Consider the following 26,402-nt stretch of genomic DNA (forward strand, 5'->3'; position numbering starts at 1 on the left):
TTACAAAAAGTAATATTGTTCTCGACTTATTTGATGGCCCCGTAACTTTGCTGTAAATTAGGATAACCCCAATTTAAATATTAGAGGATCTTATGTGTTAAGAATTTGACTCCAATTCAAACTCTCACACCTTCAGTAAATACCTCCTACTATAAATAAAAGGTTAAGCTTTACACTTACACATATATTTTGTGTTGGACTTTCTGTAATGTAAAAAATCGTGTCGCGTGGCTTGGAACAATAAATTGCACATGCTTGACCATATGGAACTAGTTCACACGTGAACCATATAAGACTGGCCAGCATACGATAATTATAAGTCCTGTAAGGCTGATGTACGGGACTGGTCTACGTGTATAGAGATGTGCAAAATAATTAAAAAATTGAACCGAACCATGAATCGAACCGAACCGAAACGTCCTTATATTTGATTATATGAAAACTGATATATATATATATTTTGGATACAATATTAAGAATTGAACACATAACCTAATACAAACTACCCAAATCCCTTACCGTTAATCAATCCTACTGACTTTGAAAAACTCATATTTGATTTGACTTTAATTACATCATTCTTGAATTATAGTTAATTTATTCAATTCAATGCATTTTTTAAACATTTGATATTAATTAGTTGCGTTATTGTCTCTTTATTTCTATTATTATTTATTATTACTTTTGTAACAACCAATTAATTATACGTTACAATTATGGTTTCCACTAATGGAGTTTGACTTGGTAAAAAAGTCAAATATCAAGATTCATTTTGTTGTGTAATAAGGGGTTCAATTTTTTTATTTTTTTTTAAAAACACTTTTTTTTTTCAATTAACGTTCTATTGGTACAATTCTTAAACCATAAACATTAATTAGAAGAAGAATACTTTTTTTCACAGCTCATATAAAACACAGAATACCCTATCACCAAGAAAAAAAAAGGAGCAACATATATCTGTGTGTCTAGAATCAAGCTTCATATTTTCACCTCCTATTCTTCTAATCTTATTTCTTGCCATCACCATGAAGAATAAGGAGCAACAAGAAAGCACACGTGCATCATCATCATATATGAAGCTCTTCAATACTAAACTCTATTTGCTCAACTTCTTCTCCCATGTTCTAGTCTTTGGTTGTGGTTTACTCACTGGTATTACTACCTTCTATTTCATTCTCACCAACTCTTCCCTCAACTTTCAAATCCAACAATTCCCTGTCCCATCCATTGAACCTTTGTCTCACTCTCAAATCTCATCCAACAATTCAATGTTAAATAACAAGACAAAACTTTCCTCACAGACCAATCAAAAAAGAGTGGTCACCAACTTCACCAAAAATAAAAATGGGTTCAGGGAGTTTTTGGAGCCTCCCATGGCTATGCATGATATGAGTGAGGAAGAGTTGCTTTGGAGAGCCTCCATGGTTCCCAAAATTCATAAACTCCTATTCGAACAGACACCAAAGGTTGCATTTTTGTTCTTGACAAAAGGTCATGTGTTCTTGGCACCACTGTGGGAGAGATTCTTCAAAGGAAATGAAGGATTGTTTTCTGTCTATGTTCATTCTCACCCATCTTTCAACGAGACAGTGCCCGAAGCCTCTGTGTTTCATGCCCGTAGAGTCCCCAGCAAGGTCAGCGTATTCTTCTATTTTTCATATTCATTTTTGTTGCTTTACGAATTGGGCTGTTAAAGCAAACAGGTCATACTTTAATGCTATTCTTTTGGCAAAAATATTACCTAAATATCAGTTTTCCGAAACATTTCACCAAAACAAGACCTGCCAAGACAACCAGCACAGCAGCACCTTTTGGTCATTTACCTAGAAGGCTGTGAAATTGTGCTTTGCTTCATCTTTGTTCAAAAACAGAGAGAAAGTCAATGATTTTTGGTGAAGAAAGAGAATCCCATATTATCAAAATATAAGGAAATGTCATTAATGCAAATTAGTCTGTATCCAAAAGAATTAAAGAATTTTGAAAAGGCCAAAAAGGGACCAAGAAAAAAAAGCAGAAATGTGAGGTAAAAGGGTATTTGTGGCAAATGGAAGATGCTTGCATGTGCCATTGGCAGCTTGCTAACTATCCAAGTTCAAACCGCTATGCCTCACATGGATTTTGGAGATTTTCTCGCTATGAAAGCTACAAAACAACACAGTTTTCATCACAAAACAACACAGTTTTCATCACAAAACAGCCTTTGCAACTTCAAAAAATGGCTATTTGCAATGTTTTAATGTGTTATATATAAATCACTTACCGGTTTCTGGTCCCTACACTTTAAAAGGTGCAGTTTTTTTTTGTTAATTATATTAGTGCAGTTTTAAAATTGCATTTAACAAGAGCCGCTAATTGACTTAGCGGGTCTTGTCCTCCGTAAACTACACTCAAAGCATGATTATGATTAAACAAGACACATAGAGCATCCCAGCGAATCTACTCACATGACATTTTGATAGAGTTTCATGAATGTGGCAATAAGGGAGCGTTTGGTTGAGGAGAAATTTTTTGAATACTAAGAAAATGTAATTACTAGAGAAATAGTTGAAAAATGAGTTAGATAGAGAAGTTTTAAAAAAATAGTTTGGTTGGACGAAATTTTACCAGAGAAATTTATGAAACCTTTGTTTGGTTTAGGGTAAAATTTGGATGGGTAAATAGTATGAAATTGCAAATTTTTTTTATTTTTTTTTTTGTAAATAAGAAATTGCAAACTTAACCCCAATAGAAATTATAAATAGTATAAAACCGTGGTTACGATCCTCACCCAGCAACGTTCCAAGTCTCGTTGGAGCTATCTTCATTCTCTGTGCCCTAACGGCATCGACCCTATTGATTTTTCCCAAATCACGCTTCAACTCAAGAACAAACCTCACCTCGCACTACGCTTCTTCCACTGGACCAAATCCAAATCCCTATGCCACCACAACCTCCCTTCTTACTCCACCATCATTCACATCCTCGCACGTGGCCGCCTCAAGACACACGCTTACGAAGCCATCCGAATCGCAATTCGCGCTTCCGATCTAACAGAGGATATAATGGTCTCCTTTATTTTGTCAAAAAGTGGTTTAGCCAGCTATTCACATAAACCCACCTCCAACATCTCTTTCTAAACAGTGAAACAAGCTAGCTTCCAAGACCAAATTGTAAATGATATGCAAATAGCATGGCTGGGCAATCTGAGTGAATTTGTCTACCAAACAAGTCTTTTTGTGGATTGGCAACTTCATTTGCATAGGGAAATTTGAAAAAACCCTTAAACCAAACACCACCTAATGTAATTTTTTGACCCCAAAAAGATGGTATTTTGATCATTGTCCCTTTCTTTAATTTCACTCCTGTTCGGTCCTAGAAAGACCGTATTGTTATACCGTATGGTATGCGCTCAGAGATACTGTATAAACTGATGTATACTTGGCTTATAGCCGATGTCCCAATCACTGCGCACAAGCAATAGGCTTATAGCCAAGACGTGGGTGTGTGCACAGTGTTGGCAGTATTAGTAAATAGGTTAAAAGTGTATACCTGGGGTCTTTAACCTCTTATTTATAAGGGTTACCGCTTGGGCTTATGTAGATCTCCCAGTTGTAGTAGGATTTAACTTCCTTTTTGTTGGGATAGAGACTCTATCCTTAGCTGCCTTACTGTTTTATATTGTTAGGATAATTGGAGAATTATCCTTTAAGGGATCCTTTGGTAGGTGGTTAGGATATGGAAATATTCCATAACAGTTGCCCCCCAGCCCGGCAGTTCGGAAGCTTGGACTGCTGGGGTGCCTAAGTTTGATTGATAGGTCGACCCTACCGAGGTACTATGATCCTGCCTTGGGTCTGGTGTGACTACCTCTTCTGGGTTTAGCTTTTTATATTGGCTTCTTTTCTCTTTAAGTCTCTGAGTGGTGAGTTTGTTGACTTTGAGCTCGGCTTCTCTTGCCGAGGTTTTTTTGTTTTGACTAGGCTTATTGTCAGTCTCACTACTGGAAAAGTCGCGAATAGCAAGGGAATTTTGCGAGGGAAAAAATCCCTTGCAAACTGCGACGGAATTTGCAAGGGAAAACCAATTGCGAGGGAAAATAGGTAAGATTTCCATTACTACATTGCCGTCGCAGAATCCCTTGCAGTTCGGTCGCAATTCCCTTGCAAATTGCGAGGGAAATTGAATCCCTCGCAAGAATCATAAGTCTGTGACGGAAACAGCGAGGGAAAAAATTGGCGACGGAAGTTCCCTCGCAAAATTCAGGATCTGAAAATTACAACCGAAATTTCACAATTTCCCTCACAAATTCCCTCGCAAATTGCGAGGAAATATATTCCCTCTTCAATTCCCTTGCAAACTGCGAGGGAATAAATTCCCTCGCAATTTGCGAGGGAATATATTCCCAATTTCCTCGCAAATTGCGAGGGAATTTGAGAAGGAATATATTCCCTCACAAAATTCAAAAATAATATATAAATCAAATTTAAAAGGGACAAGGGCATATATTGGTCGCCGCATCATGCGTATGAGAAAAAATCATTAAATATGTCGTCGCATCCTTTATAGCAGACATTGAATTTGTTGTGACAGTAGTGCCTATGTCAACTAGTCATAGGAAAGATAAGACTCTGTTGATATTTAAGGTGTGTGTAAAAATTGTTCAATAATGAGAAGCAGAGAAAAATGTCTGAAAGATTCTTGTTCCAACCACCCTCGTCGTGATCACTATGATCTTTTATATAGGCGTTCGCCTAAGTTTTAGGACGGCCTTTCGTGCCTCCTTAATCTTTAACCCGACTTTGCACTTCATGGCTTTAAGTGTCGTGGTTCCAGATTTGGCTCGGTTTCGTATACCGAGATCTCTATTAGCATGGATATGACCATTTGCAAAAGTGTATTATACTTTAGGGAGCACAAATTATTTTTTTACTATGACTTCCCCTTTTTGGATTTGACTTGTTGCCTTCCCCTTTTGGATTTCAGTTGCTGCCTATATCTTAATTTTGGGAAGGTCTTTCGTGCCTTCTTGAATGATTAGTCCGACTTCGAATGACGGACTTGGCTTCTTTTGCCATAGTCTTGGATTTTTGAAGGAGGAGTTCGCCTCCTTGATTTTAAGCCCGAATACGTATACTGTGGCTTATATTTTGATTGAATTGGCTTTTGCCATGTCTACACTTTTGAAGGCAGTATCTTTGCCTTTCTGATTTTAGCCCGGCTTAACATATCGTGGCTTTACAATAGGACCAGACTTTTTGCCATATTTTGTTTGAGCCCGGTTTCGCATACCATGGCTTTCTACTTTAAGCAATGCTTCATTAGCGATGGATTTTTAATTTTAGGCTGGTATGTTGGGCCGCAAACTTTGTCATTTGACTTGTTGCCAAAACCTTGAATACGAGTCCGACATCATATGTCGCCTCAATTTTTCTTTTATCTCAAATTGGGATGTGATCTTTTTTCAGGATCACGATCTCTCCAAATTCGTCTTCTCAGATTAGGGTGTGATCTTTTTACTAGAATCACATCTCTCCGATTCTGTCTTCATTTTTATCTCAGATTGGGGTGTGATCCTTTTATTAGGATCACATCTCTCATTTTCTGTCTTCATTTTGATCTCGGAGCCTGAAGATAAGGCTAGGGCTGAGTTGAAGCTCAAGACCGAGGTCAAGCTTTAATCTTGAAGCCCTTCACTGGGCTGAGTTGGAGCTCAAGGCTGAGGCCGAGCTTATAAACATGAAGCCCTTCACTGGGCTGAGTTGGAACTCAAGGCTGAGGCTGAGCTTTAATCTTGAAGCCCTTCACTAGGCTGAGGTCGAGGCTGATGCCGAGCTTTTAAACTTGAGGCCCTTTGTTGGGCTGAGCTCAAGGCTGAGGCTGAGCTTTAATCTTGAAGCCCTTCATTGGGCTGAGCTCGAGGCTGATGCCGAGATTTTAAACTCGAGGCCCTTTGTTGGGCTGAGCTCAAGGCTGAGGCCGAGCTTTTATTAGGATCACATCTCTCATTTTCTGTCTTCATTTTGATCTCGGAGCCTGAAGATAAGGCTAGGGCTGAGTTGAAGCTCAAGACCGAGGTCAAACTTTAATCTTGAGGCCCTTCACTGGGCTGAGTTGGAGCTCAAGGCTGAGGCCGAGCTTATAAACATGAGGCCCTTTGTTGGGCTGAGCTCAATGCCGAGGCCGAGCTTTAATCTTGAAGCCCTTCATTGGGCTGAGCTCGAGGCTAATGCCGAGATTTTAAACTTGAGGCCCTTTTGTTGGGCTGAGCTCAAGGCTGAGGCCGAGCTTTAATCTTGAAGCCCTTCATTGGGCTGAGCTCGAGGCTGATGCCGAGCTTTTAAACTTGAGGCCCTTTGTTGGGCTGAGTTCAAGGCTGAGGTCGAGCTTTAATCTTGAAGCCCTTCATTGGGATGAGCTCGAGGTTGATGCCGAGCTTTTAAACTTGAGGCCCTTTGTTGGGCTGAGCTCAAGGCTGAGGCCGAGCTAATAGACTTGAAGCCCTTCATTGGGCTGAGTTGGAGCTCAAGGCCGAGGCCGAGCTAATAAATTTGAAGCCCTTCATTTTGCTTCAGGTTTTCTGCTGAGCTGAGAGTGTTTGAGTTTTTGTAAACTTTTTGCATATATATTCCTTACATCTCAGGCTTTTTAAACCGGAGTCGTCATTGCCCCTTATCTCGGCGGGTTGATCATGAACCATGGAAAACATTTCACGCATTTGTATACCGAGTTTGGGATGAGCTTGAGTGGTTGGGATCCAACTGGCGAGTTGCCCCCAAGCATCATTCCATACGCACACGTCCTGAGCTTGTAGCTTTCTTCTTGAACCGGGAATGATTTTCCCTTGTCAACTATGTGGACGGGTTATGCATGAACCCGACAAGACATTCTGCGAATGTGCTTGAGTAGTTGGGATTCAACTGGCGAGTTCCCCCCAAGCATTTGCCCATGTGACCCGGCTAAAAGTTGCCCCCCAGCCCGATAGTTTGGTTGTCCAGGCTGCTGGGATGAAATAGCAGTACTCTCTGCATTTGAATTTTCTTTGCATATTTTATTCAAGTTAGCAGTTGAATTCTTCCTTTGACTTGGCATCTTTATTGAAGCAATTTTCTTTAGGTTGGAACTTTTCTTGGCTGACTTAATTGGGTCAGCGATTGTAGATATTATCTCTGTCATTCATTCAGCTGGTTGTAGTGAACCGAGTATTGAATATATTGTTTCTATATTTCTCTCTCAACCTTTTTTGGCTGAGGTGGTGCTTTGGTGAGGCAGTGTTTGCCTCTTTTTAACATCAAGCTCGTAGCTGTTCCTTCCGAGGCTTTCGCTTTGAGCCCAACTTCTTGCACTGTGACTTTATTGATTCAGATTTAGCTTTTTAGCGTTAACTGAACAAAATGACCTAGCTAAGGTCTTTCATACGGATTCCGCTTTTTGCTTTTAACCCAATTTTCTTAATTAGGTTTTCAAATTTGAGGCGTCATGGTGACTTGATCAAGGTCGTACCAATCTTCCCCTTATTTTTCAAGCCTGATTTCATTTATCACAGCTTGTACACATGTTGTTTATTTTGACAACGTTTAGGATTCGGAAGCGTCCTTCCGTTTTCCTATGCCTCGGCTAGAAGCCACAGTCCTGCAGTGTGCTTTTTATTTTTAACCCGTTTTCTATCCAGGTTCTTGCACGTTGCTAGACGTAGGTTTCCAATACCTTGGCTTTATAATATTTGACGTAGGTGTCATTTTTTGACTTCGTCTTGTTTCGTCGTTTTGACTTGTGAGCCATTTCAGATTGGGGTGTGATCCTTTTTCTAGGATCCCATCTCTCCAACCCTGTCTTCATTCTTTACCCCCGATTTTTATCATGGGTCTTTATCCGGGATTGGGGTGTGACCACATCTCTCCAAATCCGTCTTCATTTTATCCCAGATTGGAGTGTGATCCTTTTTTCCAGGATCCCATCTCTCCCAACCGGTCTTCATTTTATCGCGGGTTGGGGTGTGATCCTTTTTGCAAGATCTCATATCTCCAAACCCGTCTTCATTTTATCGCATTTGCGAATATTTTATTCTGTGTCTGGAAGTCGGCCATGTTCATGGTCCGAGCCTTGTTAGCCTTTGTTGTATGGCTTCAGCTATCTTGTTATGTTGACTTCTTTGCCGAAGTTTTATTGATTCATTGATCCATGTTCTGAATTCATAAATTCTTGTTGATCCGTGTTTCAGATTTATTTTTGTTCTTTCTTTGGTGCCGAGCTTCATGAGCCGGGTGCCGTGTGTACTATTTCAACATTCCTCCCTCAACCTTTTTTTTTTTTTTAGCCGAGGTACGTAGCTCGGAGTAGTTGACCAGTCTTTTTGACTGTCTTAACGAGATCTTGAAGTATGAGGATTGCTGTTTTTCTCTTTTAATTTTGGTTGCATTCCTGCACTTGCCCCCCAGTCCGGCAGTCGGGAAATCCGGGTTGTCGGGCTGTAGTGCTTTAATCCAAGCATCTTTATGTTGGAATACTGACTTGCTTTTGTAATTTTCCTTTTTTGCTTATTTGAGGATATTCGACATCCTTTTTCACTGATGCTGCGGGGTTTTGTTCCCAGTTCTTTGCATGTTTGATTTGCAGAGTTGAGTTTCTCCTTGCTATAACTAGCCCAGTTTTATATATTGTACCTTTATTTATCTGAGCTTTTTTTTTGCCAGAATCTCGTATTGATATCGCCTTTTATTTCAACCCGGCTGTGTATACCGTATTTTTCACAGATTTTGACTTGATCAACATCATTCACCTTTTTTAGTCCGGCTTGCATTGCCGTGACGTTCAGATAGAACGGGGTGAGACTCCCGCTGAATGATATTGCCTTTATACTCGCATCTTGAGTTTTATGCGTCCCTGATAACTTAGATATGTTTTTCTAAGTATTCGAGGTTCATCAGATTCCAGAGTTGCCTGAAGTATTCGTTAAATACTTCTAAGGACTTAGCATTCTCTTGATTTTGATAAACAAGCTTGTATCCTTGTTATCTAGGTTTGTAGCTTAGGCAATTTTCTAAGAATATCAAACCTTACTTGAGTTGTTCGTCATCCGAGACAGGTTATTTTTACATCTCGAATAAATTCTTATTTTCGCAACTCGTGCATTTTACGAGTTCCGGTATATTGACCTGGCCGAGGTCATGGAAGCGTCCTCCTGCTTTCCCTGAACCAGGCTTGATGTCGCATGCATGCATTATTCTTACATTTGAACCCGGATTGGATCCGTCTTCCAGTTTATATCTTGGATTTATATTTATCCTGGATTGGATATCTCCATATCCGTCGTCATTTTATTTTCGATTTATAACTCAGATCTTTATTTCTATCTCGGATTGGATCTCGCATATCCGCCTTCAGCTTGGATTGGATTGGATCTCGCCATATCCGCCTTCGACTTGGATTGGATTGGATCTCACCATATCCATCTCCATTTTACCTCCGATTTGCATCTCGGATCTTTCGTTTAATTAACCATTTATATCCCAGAGGGCCAGTCTTCATTCTGACTTGGCTTCTTTTGTTGAAGCCTTATATTTAAGGAGACACATTTCGCCTTTTTGAATTGTATTGCTTCTTCTTGCATGGCTTTTTAATTTGGGCCCCACTTCTTTTGCGGTGCCATTTTATCTGAACCCGACTTTATTTGCCGTGGTCTTTTCATTTTCTCGAGCCCGGGTTCTTGTGTCTCGGCTCTTCTTTCAGCTTGGCTTCTTTCGCCCAAGTCTTGCATTCATCTAAATGGATTTCCTTCTTTATTTGAGTGGGTCTGGATCTCCTTCCTTTTTTTTTAGAGGGGATCTCCACACCACCTATTTGATTATTCTTTGCAAAAACATAGTAAAGCATGAAGTAGGCTATTAGCAATAATTTTGCTTCAGTCAATAATAAATAATTATCCGGTTGCAATCCGCAATCAATAATTTTGACCATATTTTGTGCTATATGATCTGATTGAGCACCCATCATAAAACTCCATGCTCCCCAATTTTCTTGACCTTCATTTATACTCCATGAAACATAGGGAACGTGGCCTCATGGTGAAACCTGATGCTCCTTTGTTGTGATGATATTAAAGATATCTGCCGACCTTCTTTTGTCGACATATAATACTAAACATATGCATAACAATGTTGACCAACTTTCAAAATTATACAACTCGCATATCAATTCTTATGGAAATTTCACAGCATATGAGAATTTGGTCAAGCAAGAAGTCATATAAAATCACGATAATAATTGTCATTATATAAAAATAAGGAAAAGAATGTTCCCTTGTTATTTTGTACCATCTTGCTTGCAATAGAGGACGGTTCCTGCAGTGGGAGTAACATAGACCAACTCGGGTCTTTTAATTTGGGTTCATTGGCATAATTTCAGCGTGTTATGCTTACGCTTATTGAAATCTGATCCTGATTTTGGTTGGTCATAATGCCGAACCGTCATAATTATTGAAGTCTGATCCCGACTCTAGTTATGACTTAGCCGAGATGCTTATTGTTGGGTGTTGGCTGAGATGCTTTTTGAAGCCGGCATTGAATTTCAACCCACTCCTCTTCATCCTGCATATCAATTACTCATCTTTGCTTGTGAAAATTGTTAGTGGTTACCAACAATAATATTCTCTACTTGAGTAGATTGTGTAAGTTTAATATATCTCGATAATTGAAAATAAATAAAATTATTATAAGGGGAATTATCTCCCTATCTGATCCGGGTTTCACTCGTAAGCATTAATCGGGTTCCTTCTGCTTCTGCCGGTATTAAAGCATTCGTGAGGGAATGAATTATCAAATAGCTTTCTGCAAATTGTAACAGCCAAGCCATCACCATCACATTGACCATCACAGTCTTCTTGTTCCCATTGATGTATAAGCACGTGAACGGAGCTCCTCAGAGTTAGGCCGTACCGTGACAGGAAATGCAGCTATTCGCCATCACACATTTTTTTTTTCCCGATTTGGATCATTCCGAGATAGTGTTGTTGACATGTAACAAATTTTCCCTTGAAACTATCCAAGACCAATCTCGTGACACAGCTTCGGAATCGAACTTTTATTCAGGGAGCGGCCATGACTTCGGTGTTGAGGAGGTCCAACTGTAATTTGTGCAGGGATGCCATAAAAGAATCAAAATTTTGCAGGCTTTCATGGGACCCACTATGCTTGTGCTGTTTCATGGAATACCGGATGGCAAATCGGGTTGCATCATCGATTAATTTATTTGAAACTGCCAATCCTTCCATACCTTTCCTTCCGTATAAGTCGTTGGTCACCCAGCCTGTTGGCAGCCTAGCTTTGTGATTGAACTTCGAGTTCAAGTTATGGCCGAGCCATATTGACCCCTTAGCCTTCATATCGACCCCTTGTATCACCGAGGGTAGCATCATGGTGGAATAGGATATCAGATTCAATGAAGTCTGTACCTTCTTCCAATTTTGTTGGGGCCCAGCACATATTTAATTATTTTTGCATAAAAATAAATGCACAATAATATAATATGAAGAAGGCAATCAACATAGCAATACTAATTGATCAGCGGCAATAAGCAAATATTAATTTAAATCAAATTTGCAATATATGATAAAAATCAAATGAAGGTAAAAATTGATTTGCTTCGAGGCATTCTTCTCGTTGGTCTTTCGGGTTCTCAAATATTAACAAAATATTAAAAAGATTACCCTTTTATCAGCTATTGATATATATATTCCGTGTACTCTTGATATTAATACACGGTATACCACATCAAAGACATATATATATATATTGCAAGTCATGCTAAACTATAGCAACTTTCCGCGAAACCTTTAGCATTGATAATTAATAAATATATTAATAACATGGCTAGCAAAAAGCATTTTTTCGTGGGCCCATGCCAATCAAATGAATGCTGATTTTGGTTTCTTTTGAACAATATTTAGCTTCCTTATCTAACGTATTCCTTATATTTGATAACAGAAGGCATTGCATCATGGGCGGGCTCCACCAAATTGCATTACGGACTACCTTTTTCATCAAGTACCTTTATTTGATATCTGAATCAAATAAATATATAAGAAGGATAGATACTTTTTTCTATTAAAAAATATATAAATATATCCTTTTATTAGGTATCGATATAAAATATTTAAAAGGTGGATCCTTTATCAAATAAGATTTAAAAGGGAGGAGACTTAGCTTTTACAATTCGCTTGATTCGCCCCCTTCTTTTTTACTTCGATCTCAGCCACTATCTCGTTCATGATTCCGACGACAGTGGTGGTCACAATCTTGATCTCGGTTTCATCATGCTCGTTGAGATTGATTTTCGTATCTCGGATTGCAAAATCTGATCGGCCTTGATCTGTTGATGAGCTTCATTTTTGTCCTTTACGCCCATCATAATAGGATTTTGTTATGTCGGCGGCTTTTGCGCCTTCACCACTATTGGGTAGGAATCAAATTTTATCATTCCCCACAGACGGCGCCAATGTTCGGTCCTAGAAAGACCGTATTGCTATACCGTATGGTATGCGCTCAGAGATACTGTATAAACTGATGTATACTTGGCTTATAGCCGATGTCCCAATCACTGCGTACAAGCAATAGTCTTATAGCCAAGACGTGGGTGTGTGCACAGTGTTGGCAGTATTAGTAAATAGGTTAAAAGTGTATACTTGGGGTCTTTAACCTCTTATTTATAAGGGTTACCTCTTGGGCTTGTGTAGATCTCCCAGTTGTAGTAGGATTTAACTTCCTTTTTGTTGGGATAGGGACTTTATCCTTAGCTGCCTTACTGTTTTATATTGTTAGGATAATTGGAGAATTATCCTTTAAGGGATCCTTTGGTAGGTGGTTAGGATATGGAAATATTCCATAACAACTCCTTTATGCAGCTCCAAGAATATTCTATTTCTCTCCATTTCCCAAACTCACTTTCCTATATACACCCAATCAAACTTTTCGTAATTCATTTCTTAATTTACTTTGTCTCTCGTGTCAAAAGAATATAAAGACAAAATTACATGCCACACTTTGCTATTTATTCTTGTTTATGTAGAAAACATATATTAATTTGAAAAACCTTTGAGCATGCATTATATATATATATGGGATTTTACTTTGTCCTTTAACATGACACAAATTTTTTTTCTACACACAACATTTTGTGGGGTCCGCACTTTTTAAAGCAACAAAAAAACTAAGACACGCAAAACGAATCTCTATAACATTACATAATCACTTTTCCTACAACATAACTCTTATAAAACCCTACATATATATATATATATATATATATATATGGGTTTGATTCATGTTATGACTCAATTAGTGGTGGACCCCTAAGTTTTGCACGTAAATCGAAGGATCACAACATGAGAAAATATTTTTCGATATATATATATATATATTTATAAATATATAGGCAGGATTCTTTGATAGCAGTGTTAAATTTTAAAATTTGACACCAAATACTATCCGTTGATTTCTGCCAATCAATAGTTATTATTTATTGAGAATCAAACTTATTAATTAATATTAATTTCAAAAAATGATGTTGATTGGCGGAAATCAAATGTTAGGATTAGGTGTCAAATTTTAAAATTTGACACCGATGTCAAATTTCATTAATTTATCCGCAATACTAAGAGCATTCATCAATTTGTTGTTTGAAGGAGGCCAAATACAAAAAAGGATTTTAATTGGCTAATTTTTTAATAATTTAGCATACAATACAACAATGTCAACTAAAGAATTGTTGCTACAATATGATAACTTATTGAGTATTATCTTCTTAGTGGTGTAATAATAGAATTGTGCATGCCATAAGCCTCAATCTATGTAGTACCGACACTTCAAAAAATTAGAAGTGTAATGTCTGATACTCCGACACGTTTCGATACGGTGTCTGACACACGGTCAATATTCTCGACACATTGACCATTTTGACACGCGATTTTAACCGTATTAGACACGGTCAAATGACATTTCGTAAAAAAATTATAATTTTTAAAAAATTAAAATATATTAATAAAATTATAATTTTAAAAAAATTTAAAAAAATTTAATAAAAAGTTAAAATAAAACTTCGACTAGGACCCTAAACCATACATTTCGACCTTCGCGTTGCTATCTCTTTCTTCTTCCTTCGTGTTCTTCGCTTGGCTCTCTAACTCTCTTCTTCGTTGTTGCTGCTCTGCTTGGCTGTCTCTTCTTCTTTCGTCGTCGCGCCTCTAGTCTGTCTTCTGCCGTCTGTTTGGTCTCTTCATCGTCGCTTCTTCATTGTCCTTGCCGGTAAGTGCTTTGATCTTGTACTGTCTATGTGACAGCGATGTCTAGCCAAGAGCTAGTGGATCAATATAGGATCTTGTGCTCTCTCTAGATACCTATGAATTAGGTATCTTAGGGGTAACAAATCATTATACACGATTATGAGGTCTTAGCCAAAAAGGGAGGTGGTGTGTGTGCATAGTGATTGCATAATAATAATAACAGAGAGATTAGTCCATACATGTGGTCTTTATCTCCTATTTATAGTGTTTACCTTAAGGTTTGAATCATTCGGGCCTCTTTCTCCTGTGCATTATTTAACTATCCCTCCTTTATTGGACCTTTCAAGTATATGGGCCTTATACGAGTCCATAACAATTGCCCCCCAGCACGGTAGGCTTTTTGTTCAGGCTATCGGGGTGCAGTAAATTAGAATTGCCCAACCCAACATAGTAGACTGGTTGTCCAAATTGTTGGGGTATAACAATTTTTCTTGAAGTCTCTACCCAGAATGCGCCAATGTACTGTCTATGCGACAGAGATGTCTAGCCAAGGGCTAGTGGGTCAATATAAGATCTTGTGCTCTCTCTAGATACCTATAAATTATGTCTCTTGGGGTACACGATTATGAGGCCTTAGCAAAAAAGTGGGGTATGTGTGCATGCATAGTGATTGCGTAGTAATAATAGCAGAGAGAGATTAGTCTATACATGTGATCTTTATCTCCTATTTATAGTGTTTACCTTAGGGTTTGAATCATTTGAGCTTCTTTTTCCCGGGCCTAGCCTTCTGCCTGTGCATTATTTAACTACACGTCTCCTTTATTGGGCCTTACAAGTATATGGGTCTTATATGGGTCCATGACAAATCTCTCTTTCTCTCATCCCTTTTTCAGTGATAACCCATAATTTATGGTGTTCGATGTAAGAACCCGCACCGTTAATTAAGGAAATTAATCAGTTAATTATGAGTTTAATGAGATAATTCTATAATCGACCCTAATAATTATTATGAGGCTCTAATAATTATAGTAAGTGAGTAATAATGCTGAAAGTCGCTTTTCTGACGAAAAGTGCAGATACTGGTTCTGCTAGTTGGTATAAGTGCGTACCGGCAAAGTATCCCGAAAAATTATTATAAGTGCATGAATATTCCTAGAATAATATATAGGACTTGTAAAACGATTTTCAAGTTAAAATAATGAGAACTGGTGCTAGAACTGAAACTGGCTATGGAAAAGCGCGTACCGGAAAGGCGCTCCGAAAAATAAAGTAAAAATATGATAATTTTTGTAAAATTGAGTAGGTTAAGAATCCTGAGTTTGGGATTAAAATGCTAAGCGTAGCAATTAAAGTTAATACAATGTGTTTAAGGCTTAAGTGGGCTATATATACAACATTTCTGGCTCAAAACCCTAGGCATATCAGTTGTACGTGAGTTTTTGGGTGGCTTGTCAGCTGGTGCTTGGGTGCATGGCCTTTCTTCATTTTTGAGCCAAGTTGTCATCTTTCACTTGGTTTCTTCCTCTTTTTCTTGGTAAACACTTGAGGGCTATCATTGTGAGGGTGTGTGAGTGCATCTTCTGAGTTGTTGGCCACTGTGTGAGGTCAGTTTGAGTGCTGAGTTTGGAGTTTGGGTGAGTGCCATCTTATTCTTGGCTTGTGGAGCTTCAAGAAGCTTCCTTTGTGTTGAAAGGTCCAAGCTTGTGGTGTCATTTTCGTATTCCTTGGTAGTCTGAACCTTGGAGGTAGTTTTGGAGAGCTACAAGAGCCTTTGCTTTTCTGTTTTGAGCTTTGGTAAGTTGTACCAACCTTGATTATGAGTTTTAATGGTTTAAAGGTGATGTCTTTGCATGTAAATGGGTTAAGCAAGTAACCAACTGGTATGTGGACCTAAAACAGATTTAAAATGCATGCTTTGACGTTTTAAAGTGTTAAAAATGGTACCTTGGATGGATATCTTCGCGAATGTAGAAGTTGCTGTCTGTCGCGAAATATCCAGATATGTGTATCCGGATATTGATATTCGGATATGGTATCCGGATATTGATATCCGGATATGGGGTCTTTGATATCCGAATATGGATATCTGGATATGTCCCCGACGAATATCTGGATACTCTGGGATTTCGAAGAACAATAGCTGTATTGTTCATACAGTAGGCAATTGGGGGGGGGGGGTTTGTGGACCCTAGATTGATGAAGTTGAACTTCTGTAATAATCGAACTAAATCAGAATCAAGTGATTAAGGGCTTACGGCTTTGTGTGAAGCCTCAAGACGTAAAACGTATAAGAAAGGTGTTGTCTTTATGATGTATGCTTGTAGTGCATGTTTATTGATTTATTATTGGTCCATATCAGATTGTGATTCTGTTGTGTTTGGACTTTGAGGATTGGTTGGACTCTTGGCTTGGAGTGTTAGCTTGCAAGGTAAGCTTTCGTGTCCTCGGTTTAGCCATTGTGTAGTTCCACCGTGCCCCATGGGGGAATGGTTATATGCATGTTGTGTTACATGCTTTGATATATTTGGAATGCTGTTGAACTTTATGTGTAATGGCTTTTAATATGCATGTGTTGTTCCACTTTGACGGTTAGCCTGAGTATGTGGCGTCATACAAGACGGTGACACTGTGGGTGGGTGCAAGTGGCGTCTTGCATTAGTGTGGGTAATAGATGTATTCCTGCATGTCTCTGGCCAGTAGAATAGTATTGACACACATGACATAATTATCTGCTGCATTGCACTATTTTAGAAATGATATTGATGAACTGCTTTTGAACTTATATTGCACATGTAAATGAGCTTGGGGTGGAAGATCCTTGAGGACCCCTTGTCTTACTGAGATTTATTGTTTAGAGATCTCACCCCACGTTTGGGGCGCTTATTTCAGGTTCAGGTAATTTGGGGGCTGATGTCTCTGGCGGAAGAAGGCAAGAGCTTAGTTGATGATATTGCTGTTATTTATGCTGACATGTTGGATGTTGGTTATATCTGCTGATTTGATGTATTAGCTTTCTTTTATTATGTTGCTGTTGTTGAGACGATGTGGGCTTTGTTGCCTTATTTGTGTGAGCATGAGGAGTGTCCATGTCACTGATGTTAGTACTTATAGTTGGAGTTGTATAAACTGCTTGTTGGACCGGTCTACGTGTTGTAGTTCTGTGTCTAGAGACATACTTATATCATTTATGTTATGAGGTATTTCAGTTAGCTGTCTTTTGTAATCTACATACAGGCCATATTTTATTTAATTGATTAATTAAGCAAGTTGGTAATCATAATGACGTCATAATTGAAAAGAAAAAGATATTCTGTAATTTTAATTAAGCGCATCTTAATACGATGATATGATAACATTACCGGATATTTACGGGGTGTTACATTTTATGGTATCAGAGCAATGGTTCGAGGGAAAAGCCTGTGTGTATTGCAATAGCTAGGATGTTTGGTTGCGTCTGTCTTGTGTGTTTACTCCGTCGAATTTTATTATGATAATGCATATGTGATCACATTGCGTGGGCCTGATCAACTCATAATTTGTGTAACTTGTGCAGAGTCATGATAACGTCCGGGAGAACACGAGAGACTTTTGAGGATCAACCCGATCCTATCCTGACTGCATTGGCTGAGATGCAGGCGACTAGGTTAGCCGATCAGGAGGCCACTAGATTGGCCAACGCGGCAATGATGGACGCTGTTTGCGAGGCGAACCGGATAGCCGCAGAAAAGGTTCGTGAAGCGAACCAGAGGACCACTGAGGATGTCCTCGAGGCGAACAAGATGGCGAACATGACAATGATGAGAGTCATGTTGGAGGAGATGAGGGCTGGTCCTGCTGTAGGTCAGTTTCCACCGCCACCACCGCCGTCGCCTCCACCTAGTGTTCAGGATGAGAGCCTGAGTCACTTTGGCAGTGCTACTCATGTCGCCGAGACGATGGAGACCCTTGTGGGGCCTGCGGAAGATCGTGATGTGATTGATCGTCGGCTGAATGCTTTCAGGAAGCATAAGCCACCTGTGTTTGATGGGTCTTTGGATCCTATTGCTGCAGCGAGATGGCTACAGGCGCTGAACAAGATATTTCGGGTTATGCAGTGTACAGACCCGCAGAAGCTGATGTTCTCGACTTACATGCTGGAGGGTGATGCCCATGAGTGGTGGACGAACACCTCTCGTGCTTATGAGATGTAGGGTCATGTCATGACGTGGCAATTCTTCGAGGAATGCTTTTTGGGCAAGTATTTTCCCTACGATGCGCAGGAGAGGAAGCAGGGGGAATTTGATAGATTGGTTCAGGGCTTGATGTCTGTTGACGAGTACCTGGCCAAGTTTAATGAGCTTGTGAAGTTTGCGCACTTCCGGATGGTTCCTCCTACTCCGATGTTTTTGGCTGCTAAGTTTCGCAGAGGAATTAGTGAGGTGATTGCTGAGCATATTGCTGGAGCTGCTTCGAGGGATTTTGGTACACTGGTTCAGTAGTGTAAGGACATTGAGGATGTCTGCATTGCGAGCAAGGCCAAGAAGGCCAAGGTCGACGAGACCAAGGGGACTGTTAGTTCCACTCCTGCTCCTACCTCTTGGAAGGACATGAAGTTTGCTGGGAAGGGCAAAGGTAAACAGTTGGCGACTAGGCAGGCGCCTGGTCAATTCAAGAGGGCTGCTTCACAGCAGGGGAGTTCTGCTATGCCTCCTTCCACTCCGAGATGTGTGGGGTGCGGAAAGGAGCATGCTGGTTGTTGTGCTTCGGGTCAGTTGATCTGTTTCCAGTGTGGCAAGGAGGGCCACTTCTCTAGAGACTGTCCGTCGTCTACGGCGAGAGCTGCAGCTGTTCAGGCAGTTCCTTTGCAGATGGTTCCGATGGCTTCTACTTCGGCACCTGCGGTGCCACCTTCTGTTGGGCGTGTGTACACCTTGGATAGGCAGCAGTTGAACCGCGCTCCGAACCTTGTTAGAGGTACTGTGTCTATTGGTGCTATTGCTGTTGATGCATTGTTTGATTCTGGGGCTACGCATTCGTTTGTTGCTACCCCGATTGTTTTGGGGCTTGAGTTGCCCATGTCTGTGCTTTCTCCACCGTTGCGGGTGACTACCGCCACCGGAGAAATATGTGATTCTACCACTGTACATCGCGATGTAACGTTTCAGTGGGACGGCCGTGAGTTCTCGGTGGATCTGATAGGATTGCCGATGGCCAACTTGGAGATTATTCTGGGCATGGATTGGTTGTCTAGAAACTGTGCACTGATTGATTGCTGTGCAAAGCGCGTGGTGATGTCTCCGTGTGATTCCACAGCTAGTTCCTCGCCATATATTTCATTGTTGTTGGCTAGGAAGGCCTTGAGAGCAGGGGCATTCGGGTATGTCATGTTGGGAGGTTTGGTGAGTGGGACACAGGAGGATATCACTAGCATTCCTGTGGTGGGGGAGTTCCTCGAGGTGTTTCCTGAGGAGATTCCTAAGTTTCCGCCACAGCGGGAGATAGAGTTCTCCATTGATTTGTTGCCTGGTGTGGGGCCGATTTCATTAGCTCCATATCGGATGTCGCCACCGGAGTTGGCTGAGCTGAAGAAGCATATTGAGGATCTTTCAGCGAAAGATTTCATCCGGTCGAGTGTGTCTCCTTGGGGAGCACAGGTAATCTTTGTGAAGAAGAAGGACAGGACAATACGATTGTGCACCGACTACAGGCAATTGAACAAGGTGACGATCAAGAACAAGTATCCCTTTCCTCGGATTGATGATCTGTTGGATCAGCTCAGGGGTGTTTGCGTGTATTCAAAGATTGATCTCCGGTTCGGATACCATCAGATTTGGGTGAAGCCGGAGGATGTCCCTAAGACCGCGTTTCGTTCGAGATACGGTCACTTTGAGTATTTGGTGATCCCGTTTGGACTCACCAATGCGCCAGCAGTGTTTATGGATTACATGAATAGGATTTTCCAGCCGTATCTGGATCAGTTTGTGATCGTCTTTATTGATGACATTCTGATTTACTCCAAGACTGAGGAGGAGCATGCGGAGCATCTGAGGATTGTTCTGCAAGTGCTGAAGGAGAAAAAGCTTTATGCTAAGCCTTCTAAGTGTGAGTTTTAGCTCAAATCAGTCAAGTTTCTGGGGCATGTGATTTCAGCGGATGGAGTTGCAGTGGATCCCAATAAGATTGAGGCCGTGCTGGATTGGGAGAGGCCCAAGACAGTTACAGAGGTGAGGAGCTTCTTAGGTTTGGCAGGTTACTATCAGAGGTTCATCAAGGGTTTCTCCACGATGGTTCTCCCTTTGACTCGCTTTACCCGAAAGGAGACTCCATTTGTGTGGACTCACGAGTGTGAGGATTGTTTTCAGGAGTTGAAGGAGAGATTGACTACTTCACCTGTGTTGGTCCTTCCTGATCCTGAGGAGTAGTTCGAGCTTTACTGTGATGCTTCTGGAAAGGGGCTAGGCTGTGTGTTGATGCAGTCTGGTAGAGCTGTTTCTTTTGCTTCGAGGAAGTTGAAGCCTCATGAGGAGAACTACCCGACTCATGATTTGGAGTTGGCTGCGATTGTTTTTGCTTTCAAGATTTGGAGGCACTACCTGTTCGGTTTGCAGTTTGCGGTGTTTAGTGACCACAAGAGCCTGAAGTATCTATTTGATCAGAAGGAGCTGAACATGAGGCAGAGGAGATGGATGGAATTTCTGAAGAACTACGACTTTGAGTTGAAGTACCATCTTGGAAAGGCCAATGTGGATGAATGCTTTGACGTTTTAAAGTGTTAAAAATGGTACCTTGGATGGGTATCTTCGCGAATGCAGAAGCTGCTTTCTGTCGCGAAATATCCGGATATGTGTATCCGGATATGGGGTCTTTGATATCCGCATATGGATATCCGGATATGTCCCCGACGAATATCCGGATACTCTGGGATTTCGAAGAACAGTAGCTGTACTGTTCATACAGTAGGCTATTGGGGGTTTTGTGGACCCTAGATTGATGAAGTTGAACTTCTGTAATAATCGAACTAAATCAGAATCAAGTGATTAAGAGCTTATGGCTTTGTGTGAAGCCTCAAGACGTAAAACATATAAGAAAAACGTTGTCTTTATGATGTATGCTTGTAGTGCATGTTTATTGATTTATTATTGGTCCATATCAGATTGTGATTATGCTGTGTTTGGACTTTGAGGATTGGTTGGACTCTTGGCTTGGAGTGTTAGCTTGCAAGGTAACCTTTCGTGTCCTCGGTTTAGCCATTGTATAGTTCCACCGTGACCCATGGGGGAATGGTTATATGCATGCTGTGTTGCATGCTTTGATATATTTGGAATGCTGTTGAGCTTTATGTGTAATGGCTTTTAATATGCATGTGTTGTTCCACTTTGACGGTTAGCTTGAGTATGTGGCGTCATACAAGACGGTGACATTGTGGGTGGGTGCAAGTGGCGTCTTGCATTAGTGTGGGTAACAGACGTATTCCTGCATTTCTCTGGCCAGTAGAATAATATTGACACACATGACATGATTATTTGCTGCATTGCACTGTTTTAGAAATGATATTGATGAACTGCTTTTGAACTTATATTGCACATGTAAGTGAGCTTGGGGTGGAAGATCCTTGAGGACCCCTTGTCTTACTGAGATTTCTTGTTTAGAGATCTCACCCCACGTTTGGGGCGCTTATTTCAGGTTCAGGTAATTTGGGGGCTGATGTCTCTGGCGGCAGAAGGCCAGAGCTTAGTTGATGATATTGCTTTTATTTATGCTGACATGTTGGATGCTGGTTATATCTGCTGATTTGATGTATTAGCTTACTTTTATTATGTTGCTGTTGTTGAGACGATGTGGGCTTTGTTGCCTTATTTGTGTGAGCATGAGGATTGTCCATGTCACTGATATTAGTACTTATAGTTGGAGTTGTATAAACTGCTTGTTGGACCGGTCTACGTGTTGTAGTTCTGTGTCTAGAGACATACTTATATTATTTATGTTATGAGGTATTTCAGTTAGCTGTCTTTTGCAATCTACGTACAGGCCATATTTTATTTAATTGATTAATTAAGCAAGTTGGTAATGATAATGACGTTATAATTGAAAAGAAAAAGATATTCCGCAATTTTAATTAAGCGCAGCTTAATACGATGATATGATAACATTACCGGATATATACGGGGTGTTACATTCGATTTCTGTTTATTTCTTCTTTGAATTTTTTTGGTTAAATTGGTGAGTATTATTAGTTTAATCTCATTTTTTTTAAATTATTAAATATTAAATGAAATATACACTATATAAATTAAAAATTTTATTCAATATTAAAATGTGTCCCAAAGTTTCGAAATATATTTTGTTAGAAGTAACGTGTGAGAGTATCGTAAAGTGTCAGTGCTACATAAGTCCCAACAAGTGTCATTACCCAAATTTAACACATTTATTTTCTTGGACATGAACACATTCTCTATTAATGACCAAATTACACTTCTTTTTAGAAATTTTTGTCAGAGGAACATATAAGATCCAGATAATTCTTAATCTAATTTTGTATGCTGACATGCAGGTAGTAAGGTGGGGTAAGAATACCATGATAGAGGCATAGAGACGTCTACTGGCCAATGCATTGCTTGATTTCTCAAACCAACGTTTTGTACTGCTCTCAGAGTCATGCATTCCTCTGTTTAATTTCTCAACTATCTACACTTACTTAATGAACTCAACAAAGACCTTTGTGGAGGCTCATGATCAACCAGGTAGAGTGGGGCGTGACAGATACAACCCCAAAATGATGCCACAGATTAAGCTTTCCCAGTGGAGGAAAGGTTCCCAATGGTTTCAAATAGACCCTACCATTGCCATTGAAATGGTGTCTGACCAGAAATATTTCCCAGTGTTCATGAAGTATTGCGCTAATGAATGCTTTAGTGATGAGCACTACTTGCCCACATTGATTAATATCAAATTCCGGAAGAGGAACTGTAACAGGACCTTGACATGGGTTGATTGGTCAGTAGTTGGACCTCACCCATCAAGGTATAATAGACAAGATGTGACTATTGATTTTTTGAAGAGGCTAAGGCATGGAAGCTCATGTGAGTACAATGGACACATCACCAATATTTGTCACTTGTTTGCAAGAAAATTCTCGCCTCATGCTTTGGATAGACGGCTGAGAATTGCTCCCAAGATAATGCAGTTCAATTGATTTGTCTTTGCAAATGGTTCACAAGGGGTCACTAAAATAATATGTGAATTTTGAGTTTAGGATCCGTGAGGGTCTAGGAGTTCTGTTCAATATGAAAGCCAAAGTAGTCCTAACATGAGAATTAATGTCTTATATAGCTCTTTAGGGGGTGTTTGGTTCAAGTTTTTGGAGAGGATTACCGGTAATCCTTCTTTGGTAAATGTAATTACCACGTTTGGTAGAAGGAATAAATTACGATTCCCAGATATCCAAGGATTACCGGTAATTTGATTTATAAAGAAAAGTCACTATTCAGATTACCAAAAATAATATGGTAATTCGGAATACCAATCAGAATACCAAGTAAAGGGAAAGCACAACAATAAATTTTGAGACAAAAATACCCCAATACACATAAAAATCTAGACCCAATCTATCAATTACAAAAGTAAAAATAGTTTGGGGTTATTTTTGTAAAATAATTTCATATTCCAAGTCATATTTCGTTCTAAACCAAATATGGAATCAGTAATTTTTACCCAGTATTCCCGGTAATATTTTGGCGAACCAAACACATCTTTCGTAAGATTCCAAGTAAACTCAATTTCTATTGAATTCCCATTAATCATGATTCCCGGTCACCAAAAAATTTCTCCTGTACCAAACACACCCTTAAGGTAAATTTTGTTTTTGCATCAATATCTTTTATAGAGAATGAGACTGAATTACAAAAATTACAAAATGTAATATTGTTCTCGACTTATTTGATGGCCCCGTAACTTTGCTGTAAATTAGGATAACCCCAATTTAAATATTAGAGGATCTTATGTGTTAAGAATTTGACTCCAATTCAAACTCTCACACCTTCAGTAAATACCTCCTATAAATAAAAGGTTAAGCTTTACACTTACACATATATTTTGTGTTGGACTTTCTGTAATGTAAAAAATCGTGTCGCGTGGCTTGGAACAATAAATTGCACATGCTTGACCATATGGAACTAGTTCACACGTGAACCATATAAGACTGGCCAGCATACGATAATTATAAGTCTTGTAAGGCTGATGTACGGGACTGGTCTACGTGTATAGAGGTGTGTAAAATAATTAAAAAATTGAACCGAACCATGAATCGAACCGAACCGAAACGTCCTTAAAATAATCAGTTTTTAAAAATCAGTTCATGAACCGAACCAGTTTTTAGAACCAGTTTAAGAACCGAATCATATTGAACCGAACCGAACCGAACCGTTTTCAAATCGAACCAAATTAATTTTTATAATTTTTTTTTAAATTTTTTATTTTTTTCTTTTCAAAAGAGGGTCGACCCGAATCGGTTCCGAACCGAACTGAATCACTTCCGAATCGAACCAGTTTTGAACCGAGCCGAACCACTTCCGAACTGAACCATTTAAACCAATTCGGTTCGACTTTTCAAAAAATCCGATTCAATTTGATCCGATTCAATTTGACCCATGCACATCACTATACGTGCAGAACTTCCCAACATACGACAACCCTAAATCTTGCATCACTGACGTGCAGAACTAATCTTGTCTAATCAAAATGCGAGACTAACTGTATTAGTTTGGTTATATATTTGAAAAATAAATTATTCGATAATTATTACAGTCATTGAGCCCATGATGGTTGATTTTCTTTTATATGAATATTGTTTTACAACTAACTAAGGGGGTATTGGATTGAATTTTAAAAGACTTTTTTGAGATAAAAAATCTAATAGATTTTAAAAGATTATTTAGAATTGGAGGGACTTTAAAGACTTTTTTAAAAGATATTTTTTACAATCAATATTTCATAAGATTGAATTTTAAATAATTTTAATAGATTTTATAAGATTTGAAAATGACAATATGGATTTATAAGATTTTAAAAAATCATATGAATTTTTAACAAACATTCAAAATTACAAGAGTCAATAAAAAAATAAAAAATAACAAAGAAATACAATAATATTAATAAGAAAAGAAAAATCTAATATAAATTTCTGAATCAGTAAAAGTCATGATAAAATTTCGTTTGAAATTTTTTGCAATTGATCTTGTAAACCTTGGGGTTTTTGTTCTATGTAATGAGTTTTCTAACCATATATCATATACATGTTTTCATTGCGTATTCTAAGAAAACTTTGAATCTTAATTTATGAGTTTTATTACATGAAAGTTTAGAAAATTTCTCAAATTATTTTCAATCGATACATTGAAACCTTAAATTGCTTTGGGGCTTTTGAAAAATAAGTTTTTAGTGATACATTAACATAAAAATTGTTTGAAATCGTTTCCTATAGCGGATGAATTTCGTTCATGAATGTATTGTTATTAAACATAAGGTTCATATTATAAAAGTTTCAATATTTCTTTAAATCGATATTGTTCCATTGATTTAAAACGAAAAATGATTTGAGAGTTTTTGTTCCTTTGTTGTTTTCCCACTGTCTTATATTATTTTTAATACAAAAATTATACATTTTTGTGCCAAAAAAATCGTGATTAATAGTTTGAAAAATCATTTTTGAAACTTTCAAAATCTCTTAAAATTGTTCAAAAATCTGCTATTTTTGAGATGGATTAGATTAAAATCTTGTTGGGTTGTTGTTTTGTGATGAAAATCGCTCAAAAATCTGTTGTTTTTAGCTTTGATAAAATTTCCATGGCAGAACCCGATTTCGAGTAAGTTGACCCGCCAAAGAAAGAAGAAGACACTGCAATAAAGAAATCTCAAGAAATCGGGTTAGGATGAGATTGTGAGAGAAACATCCTATTTATATTTCTCACTAAAAAGTCTTACGAAATCCACATCCATGGAAAATCCATTAAAATCGTTAGGTTTTTTAATACCACAATATTGTTTTTCCTTTGTTTAAAATCCTGATTGAATACTAACGGATTTGGACGGACTCTAAAATCATCTTTTAAAATCTTAATCGAATACCACATAATTTTTTTTTCAATCCTTTAAAATCCTAATTGAATAACAATGA

At 38.9% G+C, this 26,402-nt stretch overlaps 1 pseudogene; it reads left to right on the plus strand.

Annotated features, from left to right (window-relative positions):
* Nucleotides 1–1,025: 1,025 nt before the first annotated feature.
* LOC133304713 (glycosyltransferase BC10-like) lies at nucleotides 1,026–23,423 on the plus strand (annotated as a pseudogene).
* Nucleotides 23,424–26,402: the final 2,979 nt, after the last annotated feature.

This window comes from Gastrolobium bilobum, unplaced genomic scaffold, assembly GCF_033153095.1.
Source record: "Gastrolobium bilobum isolate Gb01-03AN ecotype WA unplaced genomic scaffold, APGP_CSIRO_Gbil_v1 utg34743, whole genome shotgun sequence".
NCBI lineage: Eukaryota > Viridiplantae > Streptophyta > Magnoliopsida > Fabales > Fabaceae > Gastrolobium > Gastrolobium bilobum.